This window comes from Bos grunniens, chromosome 13 (genome assembly GCF_055505025.1).
Source record: "Bos grunniens cultivar Pamir isolate PY7600 chromosome 13, Bosgru_T2T1.0, whole genome shotgun sequence".
In the NCBI taxonomy this organism is placed as follows: domain Eukaryota; kingdom Metazoa; phylum Chordata; class Mammalia; order Artiodactyla; family Bovidae; genus Bos; species Bos grunniens.
Window position 1 is genome coordinate 24442513 of NC_141177.1, and position 8946 is coordinate 24451458.

The 8946-nt window shown below is 48.4% G+C and overlaps 1 long non-coding RNA gene across 2 annotated transcripts; it reads right to left on the bottom strand.

Annotated features, from left to right (window-relative positions):
* Window positions 1-217: 217 nt before the first annotated feature.
* Window positions 218-7491, bottom strand: LOC147360507 (uncharacterized). 2 transcript variants are annotated; one of them, XR_015139208.1, is made up of 3 exons: window positions 7349-7491; window positions 5535-5905; window positions 218-4816 (listed from the first exon to the last, which is right to left on the bottom strand). It is a non-coding gene; the product is annotated as an uncharacterized LOC147360507 (long non-coding RNA). The 2 variants fall into 2 exon arrangements; XR_015139207.1 differs by having other exon boundaries at window positions 7319-7491.
* Between the last annotated feature and the right edge of the window lie 1455 nt (window positions 7492-8946).

Consider the following 8946-nt stretch of genomic DNA (forward strand, 5'->3'; position numbering starts at 1 on the left):
ACCCTTCTCTGCTGTTTCTGCTCCCCTCCCCACTACTCAGCAGGAGAGAGGGGAGAGGGTGGGGTGGGCCAAGAAAGGGTCACCAGGGGAGGCCCTCAAGCACACAGCCCGGACCTCCTGGGACTCAGGTGCCCATGGCATCTAATGCTGGGGGGCTTACCCATATTCATGGTTAATCAAGGCAGGTGTCCTGATTTTCAGAAGAAGAAAACAAAAATTTCAGAAACTACCTTTTAATGGGCATTTCAGACACGACATGGCTTCCCGGGTGCCATGACTTGGGAGAACCTGTAGAAATGAGTCAGAAACATACAGATTAGATTTCCCTATGCAAAACCCCCAACAATCTAAAAAGCAAGGCACACACTGTAATGAGGCTGTTCTTGGGTTTCCCAGAGCGAGGGGCCTCCTCCTTCCAGATGGCTCCCTCCTTCCTTCATTCACTCCTTCATTCAACAAGTATTTCCGGAGGCCTCCCACATGCCAAACAAGCACTTGGCGGAGCCCGGGCTTGCGGAACCAGAGGAAGCGAGCTTGTGGTCAGGCTGGAGAGACAGGTAGGGTCCGGTAACCTCCGAGCCCTCCTTATGATCCGTTCCAGGGAGGAGTGGGAGCAAAGAGACTGATGGAGGGTTGAAGGGGGCGAGGGGGACGCCTTTTATCTGGGAGTTTGTCCAAGGCCTTCGGAGATGAATTCTGGCTCTTTATGACTTATGTTCACGTGGTACAAAATAAAAGCACTAGGCGGGCATGGAGGAGGTGGCATTTGAAATAAGGAAGGAAGGAGCCAGCTTGGTTAGTAGCCTTAGATAGTCTATGGCTTCTGGGTGTTTTGGTTAGTGTCTCTTCCCTCTTGTTATTAGAGTGTTACATGTATGTGTGTGTTAAGTTGCTTCAGTCCTGTCCGACTCTTTGTGACCCCATGGACTGTAGCTCACCAAGCTCCTCTTTCCGTGGGATTCTCCAGGCAAGAATACTGGAGTGGGTTGCCATTTCCTTCTCCAGGGAATCTTCCCAACCCAGAGAGTGAACCTGCGTCTCTTACATCTCCTGCATTGGCAGGTGGGTTCTTTACCACTAGTGCCCACCACCTGTGAAGCTTGCTGCATGTACATTGTTTCCAAATTCAATTCTCTTCTGAAATCTTACCCATGGCTTCCATGGTGTTCCTTTCTTCATGGCTGGGATGGATCAGCTGGATGGAGGAGGACACAGGGAAGCAGAAATACAGGATGCGCAGAGAGTGATCCTGGTGCAGGGGATGCTCCCATCCCCCAATGCCCTGATGGGGGCTTCACTGGCCAGGCTGAGCACCCCCAGGCCTCTTCTCCAAGCATCTTCCAACTCTCGTAAGAATCACGTGGGAGACTGCACTCTCCAGTTTGCACACGCTCTCATTAGAGCCACGTGAGCAGAACGGAGCAGAAGACAATGAACCCTGCTTTCGTAATGGGTGAACTAGGGCTCAGAGAGGTGCAGGTAGTTGTCCAAGGTCACCCAGCAAGCGAAAGTCAGAGCCAGAACTCCAACCTAGGGTTCCTGCCTGCAAGTCCCACATTCTTTCCTGTCCCTACTGCACATCCTTCTCAGAAGTAGAGTCCACTGTGTGATGAGGTGTCTGAGCTCTATGGGTGAGGATACACCTAGCCTTTCCTGGATCTCAGCCCTGGAAACCAGTCAGGGTGAGCCAGCTCTTCCGGTGAAGTCAGGCCCAGAGCTGGTGACAGCAAAGAGGCCAAATGGGCGCACAGGGCATGGGGGCAGGGGATGGCATTTGAGATAAGCCTGGAAAGGAGGTGGAGGAGGGGCAGGAGCCACTGCTGCAGGTGGGGACATGGCTAGGAATCTTGCGGGAGTGGGGGTGATGGGTGCGGTGCCTCCATGGGGCTGGAGAATCTGGCGCTTGGACAGGGCATCTCCATCTTGGGACATCTCTTCTTGGCCACATGTTTGTGAAGCCACATGTTCTTGGGTGCTGTGTCTCCCCTAGTCTCACAGGGGTTCTGGGGAAGAATGATATGTCCTCTGCTCTCTGAGGGCTCCAGTCCTTGCCCATGGGTCCTGCCTGGGGACTGTCTCACTCACTATTCCACCACAGGCATTACTGTGTCATGGACCCCAGACCCTCTCCTGACTTCCAGTTAAGAAATCAAACACTCCCCAGAGACCTCTGTGAGCAGCACTTTTTCCTGAAGGTTTAGGAAAAATGCAAATAACTTAAAACGAGAGAGATATCCTTGGTAAAACCTTCGCTGAGGTATCCACTGGTCTAAGCCCCGGCATCTCACCTGTCTTCCTTTCCAGCTTTCTCTGTCACCTTTGATTACACTTCCTGATCACACGTGTCGTCTTTTCCTAACCCTACGAAAGGTGCTTCCTCACTTCCGTGACCCTGGACACTTATGAGGGTGTTTCCCTAATATTCAGTTCTCTACCCTCGAAAAATGCCAGCACCTGGAGGGTTGAGATCATTCTAGTCACTATTCTTTTTTTTAAAATGTTCTTATTTGACTGCATCGAGTCTTAGTTGAGGCACATGGGGTCTTTGTCGAGTCTTGCAGGACCTTGTGCATATGGCTCTTGTGCTCTAGAGCAAGCAGGCTTCAGGAGTTGCGAGGCAACCGGCTGTCTGGTTGTGGTGGACGGGTTTGGTAACCCCGCAGCATGTGGGATCTTAGTGCCCCGACTAGGAATCGAACCCATGTTCCCTGCATTGCCAGGCATATTCTTAACTACTGGACCACCAGGGAACCCCCCGTCGCTCTTCTACATCAGGGGTTGGGAAGCTTTCTGTAAATGGTCCAATGGTAAGTATTTTAAGATTGCTGGCCACACGGTCTCAGTTTTGACCGTCAACTCGCATTACCTTTGTAGCATGAGAGCGTCTGTACACCATGTTTCACTGAGTGTGTGGGTCTCTGTTCTGATAAAACTTTGTTCATCAAAGGCAAGCCCCGGAGCTGTTGTTTGCAGACCCCTGTTTTAACAATCGGTTATTTAGTGGAGAGAGTCACCCTATATGTACACCCGACTTACTTCCTGAGCATTGAAACCACTGAATCATAATACGGGTCTTTTCTGGGCACCCGCTGTATGCCTGGCCTCGTGCTAAGGGCTGTGAGAGGGTGGAGAACTGTTCTGAGAGAACTTCTCGTGGTTAGCCCGTCTTTGAAGATGAGATAAGGTAAAATTTGTATTAATGTGTGTAGTGGGTTGATGGTGTCCCCTCCAAAACTGATGTCCACCTGGAGTCTCAGGATGTGACCTATTTGGAAGTAGGATCTTTGCGGATGTAATTAAGGTAAAGAGCAAGAAATCATCCTGGATTAGGGTGGCCCCTGAATCCAATAAGAGTTTTCTTGGAAGAGACAGAAAAGGACACATAAAGAGACTCAGGGAAGAAGTCTGAGTGAAGACAGAGGCAAGGGCAGGAGTGAGGCAGCCACAAGCCAAGGAATACCAGAGCCACTAGAAGCCGGAAGAAGAAAGGGACAGACTCTCTTTAGAGCCTTCGGAGAGAGTGTGGCCTGTCAGCCCCTTGATTTTGGACTTCCAGCTTTCAGAACTGTGAGAAAATAAACTTCCGTTGTTTTAAGCCACCCAATTTGTGACAATTTGGTATGGTAGCCTCAGGAAATCAATATACTGGAAATTTTCCCAAAGTCTTTTTCACTCCTGCCCCCTTGAGAAAGAGAAGCAAAGATCTCATTGTGTTTATGCATCAGATGTTGAGTGAGATTTGGTCTCACATGAACCATGAGACGGAGACAACACTGTATGGGTTTGAAATCCCTGACTATAGAACTATCTTGATTTCTACTCTCATGAGATGACCCTCTTGAAGTAAGTAGTGTTAAGCAATCCTGCCAATAGTGTCTCAAGTTGCATCCATCTTGGGGGTAATGAAGCCAAAGAGGAGAAGGCCCTGCTATGATGTCACAGCCCAGCAAGAAGGCACCAATCAGAGCCAGGATGCTCTGGTCGGACCTGTGGCAGGAAGGGAGGATGTAGGCTCACTCTGTTCAGATGATCACAATGCTGAGAGACCAGCTTGCCTCAGACTCTTCCTGGAGAAGAAATATCCAGGATGTTGCTGAAGACGGGACCTCAGCCAAGTCAAGTCTCACAAGTGACTGGGGGAGTGGTACAGATGCAGGTGAAGAATTCAGGACTTTGGGGTTTCCTTCCATGTGAGTTGACTCCACCTCAACCACATGGGATGGAGGAGGCGTGTCTTCCCAAAGGAAGGATCCTAGGTAAACAATGTCTGCTCACTACATGGGAACCATAGACACAACATTGAACAGCTTGGAGTTGCGTGCACACATGTGCACACATGCACACACATGCCTGTACACACACTCCTACACACAAGTCTCTCTCTACCCTGTGAGGCTTCCAACTTTGAGTGGATGGCAGGCCTTCTCTGGGGTGGCAGGCAGGACTAGTATTTGTAACTGGGCTCCTGAAACTTCACACTGGATAGAGAATCAGAGTTCTGAGGGTGCCAGCAACAGAAACTGGCTCTGACTAATGAAGGAGAAGAGGATTTATGGACAGGACATGGGGAAGTCACAGGGCAGTGTTGAATGAGTGGGTGGATGGGTGGATGTATGTATGGATGGATGGATAAATGGATGAGTGAGTGGATGGATGGGTAGATAGATGGATGGATGAACCAGATGTCTTCTTGCAGATTAAGGACCTGTTGGAGGAATCATGCAGGTGTCCAGGTGAGCAGCCACCTCTTTAAGGATCTCTTTGGAGCTCAATTTCCCTTTATATTCACAGTATGTGGTTGTGGCCTCCGTCATCCCTGTACAGAGAGTAAGGATCACAGTATTTACTGTTTGAAGATAATTTTTCCTCTAATGCCCTCCAGATGGTGGTGGTGGTGGTGGTGGTTTAGTCGCTAAGTTGGTTCCGACTCTTTGTGACCCCATTGATTGTAGCCCACCAGGCTCCTCTGTCCATGGGATTCTCCAGGCAAGAATACTGGAGTGGGTTGCCATTTCCTTCTCCAGGGGATCTTCCCAACCCAGGGATCGAACCCAAGTCTCCTGCATTGCAGACAGATTCTTTACCATCTGAGCTATGAGGGAAGCCTAATGCCCCCCAGGGTCACTGCAAATGGCTATAAAATCTCTCCAGAAAAGACACAGAAAGAATTATTATTATATCACATTCCCCATCCGAAGCAGAAGAATAGCCCTCGGTTGAAACTGGCTCGTGTAGTTTTGGCTCCTGAGGCCCCAAACCTCAGGAGCCTTCCTGCTCCTGAGGTTTGGGGTGCCTTATCTGGGAGTAGTTGAATCCATGCCTTAGATACCATCAGGATCCCGGCAGGGGAGGAGAGGAGCTTTCTTACTTTCATCCCAATTTTATCAACCCTCTGGAGGAAATGAGGGTGGGGACTATGACCCCGAAAGATTCTGAAGCATTCTCAATGGAATTTTAGGGGGTCCTGCAGCATTTGCTCTAACTCACCAACACTTGTCCCATGACTACCTCAAGAATCTCAAGGACTTGCTTACTTTGTCCTGATGATTTTCAAAAGGTGCTTAAAAAAAAATTCTTCCCAGTGTGCTGGGCCATGTGGCGGAGCTTGGGTGCAGTTTCATAGCTTTCAGAAGGATGGTTTTCTTCATCTTTCCAGACTTCAAGGTCTCAAGGAACCACTTCCATAGGTCACAGACAGGAGTGTGGTGATCTTCGTTTTATAGATGCGGAGAAGTGAAACATTCAGAGGGGCTGTGATAAATCAGAAGTCTTGCAAGCCATTCTCTGTGTCTTCCAGTTAAAATCTCTAAACCTCCACTTTGCCCACAGAGGACCACCCTTCTCTCAACGGATAATAAATTTTGAGCCGAGTCGAAATCAGAACTCTGGCAGATCTGAGCTGGCCCTAGGAAGAAGTGGTTGGAAAACGGTTTCCATGGGTACGGATTTTGACATAATCAACTGCAAATGTTCACCACCCCAAGATGACAAAACTCCAGCAACTCCAAAGCTGTTAAGGATAGCTTTAGGGCAAATTTTAATTAAAACTAGATAGCATATATGAAAAGCATCTAATTTGTAGTCTATAAAAGAGTTTAGGAAGCACAACTCCAGAGCCTGGGGACCAGTGGCTGTAACAATTATGTTGCAACTTTTCACAGCACAATCACAACATGTTAATTTGTTAATGAATCAGTCAGAGCAGGAGAGCTCCTGACAGCAGGAGGAAAACACAGAGATTACATTTACAATTCTATTTTTAAATAAATTAAATGTTTCAAGTCAAACTCAAACTTCACATGAAAGTTTTGACTTTCTACTGATATTTTTAAAACTCAGATTGCCTGCTAAAATGAGGATTAAGTTTCTTGGGATTTCTCAGGGAGAACTAAGTGATTTCTTTATTTGAAGGTGGCTGCAATTACGTATGTGCTAAACGTGGCCATTTAGTGGAGATGAAAAGTGGCCTGTTTTTCCTCTTCTCCTTTGTGAAGTTCTGGTCCTTATACTAAATAATGGACTCAGGAAGGAGTCAGCAATGGAGAGAAAGAAACTGGAGATGATGAGAAGCTTCATTGTGGGTAATCCTACTTTTGAATACAATAGAAAGAAAATCTAAAGAGGAAGGAAGGTGAGGGGTGGTGGCCAGCAGGGTGGGATGAGGATGAAATGGGTGGTTTTAACCCCAAGGTGGTGCTAGCTCTCAGCCTGAAAGTGTGTCCTCAATTTTGTACCTTGTTCATCTCACCCTAGTCCTGCCCCTGAAACCACACAGCCTGAGTTCACCAAACTCCAGCTAAATGGATCCCATAAAACCCACCAGTCTCAGCATCCCCGGAGACAAGGCAGGGTGGGGGACTGGGAGTGGGAAGATTTAGGGGCCTTAATAGAATGCAGTGAAATCACTGAACTTTTGCAGATCTTACAAAAGCATATGCTCACGAGGAGACAATGCAAGGACCCTATTCAGGACCTTGGAAGGACCTGTATGAGTGAGGGGCCTTGAACTCACACTTGGAAGGACCTGTATGAGTGAGGGGCCTTGAACTCACACTTGGAAGGACCTGTATGAGTCAGGGGCCTTGAACTCACACCCCCACACACTTTAGTCAAACCACTGTCATGGTTTGACTAAACCATGACAAACATGTCATCTCACATGTTCTTCAGATTCTCATATGTTCTTCACCAAATCCAAAGAGACAGACATTACCACTAATCCACATCAGAGAGAGGAAAAAATGGGGACACAGAGGAGGTGCCTAATAGGAGTTGGGTCACACAGCTAATAACCCGCAGAGCTGAGATTTGAACTCACTTGTGTTGATGCCAGAGCCCTGACCCTCACCTGCACCGGCCACTGTTTCTCCAGGAAGGAAGGGACCTCCAGGCACTTATTGTTCTAACGGGGAAGAAACAGGGGAATGGAGGAGTAGACACACACGGCTGTAACAACTACAGGCGTAGCAAGCACAGGAGCCTGGAATGGTGTGACGAGGATAGGCATAACACCTATGGGTGTTATACGCACAGGTATAACACACAGGTGTAACTAGCACAGGGGGATGGAATAGTGTAACAAGCACAGGTGTAACACTCACAGGTGTAACAAATATAGCGGACTAGAACAAAAATTAAGGCAGTGAAAAATCACCCCTAAATCTGACGTAAAACCAGATTCCAGCAGAGAAGAACCATCTTTCCTACGGCTGGGTCTGACACCAGAGTGGCAGCAAGTGAGAAGCCGCTTCAAGGAGATGTTGGGGCAAAAAGAAGGATGGGCAGGGAGGAGGGAGGAGTTTTCCCACCATCTCCCAATCCTGGGGCTGATTCTTAAAGCAGCCCCCTTTTTATTTTTTTGAACTTTTATCCTCCTGGATAAACAGAGTATTACTTATTTCTGAATGTAATGGGAAGATTACAATAAGGAAACTTAGTCTGGTGGAAGCATTATTTTTCTTTCAATCACCCCGCATCTACTCTTCAGAATAGCTGCTCCCCTCTGCTCTATATGGTCCAGGTTGGCTCCATCAATTCTTTGCCCAAATGGTAGTGCTGAAGCTAACTGGCCAATGGGAGTGTCCCATTTCTTTGGGCATGATGATTGGTCTAAGGGTGGATCCAAGACCCAAACTGACCAATCAGAGTCCTTCCCTGGCAGATGAAGATGTTGGCCAAGAAAGTAGCTGTAAGGATGCCCTTGAGTTGGGCCACTGCTGCCTGTGATGGACGCTTGGTGGAGAATGAGGCACAAGAAACTGAGGGAAGCAGAGCTGAGAGCCTGCAAGAGACAGACAGAGATGGAGGACAGCCCTGACAGCAGAGCTGAGCAGGAAGCATGTCTCACTAGATCCCGAGAGAGCCCCAGGAAGGAAATGCCATTTATCATCAACCTGTATTACAAGCAAGGCAACAAGAAGTGAATTACCTGCTCAAGGTTCACATGACAAGCAGGTGGTAGAGCCCAGGTTGGCATGTTTGCCTGCAAGCCCCAGTTTAGTCATTCTGCTGATACCTAGCAGACTGCCATGTGCTGACCCAGGGCTAGATGCTAGCAATCCACCTGCAGTAGACACCGTGGCTGCCTCCAGAAAGCCCCTGGACCAGAGGGGAAACATGTGAAAGCAAAGTGGTAGGACTCAGAGGTGTTACAGGGTTGTGTGAGGGCGCATGGAAGAAATCAACTTGCCTTGAGGGTTGGAAGGAGGGTCAGGGCAGGGTGCTCCAAGGAGGAAATACGTTGGCTGAGTCTTGAAGCTGGAGTTGGAGAGAGAGCAGAGGACACAGAAGCTTGAAGGCTTGGAAGAATTGGGGACTCAGGTGTATTTAGCTGCTGATAAATCAGTAAGAGGGAGCGCAGGTTGCTGGGGGATGACGGCGTACCCATCAGGGTAGTTTTAGTTTCAAGAGATCAAAATTTATCCTGAAAGAACTGAAGGAGAAAGG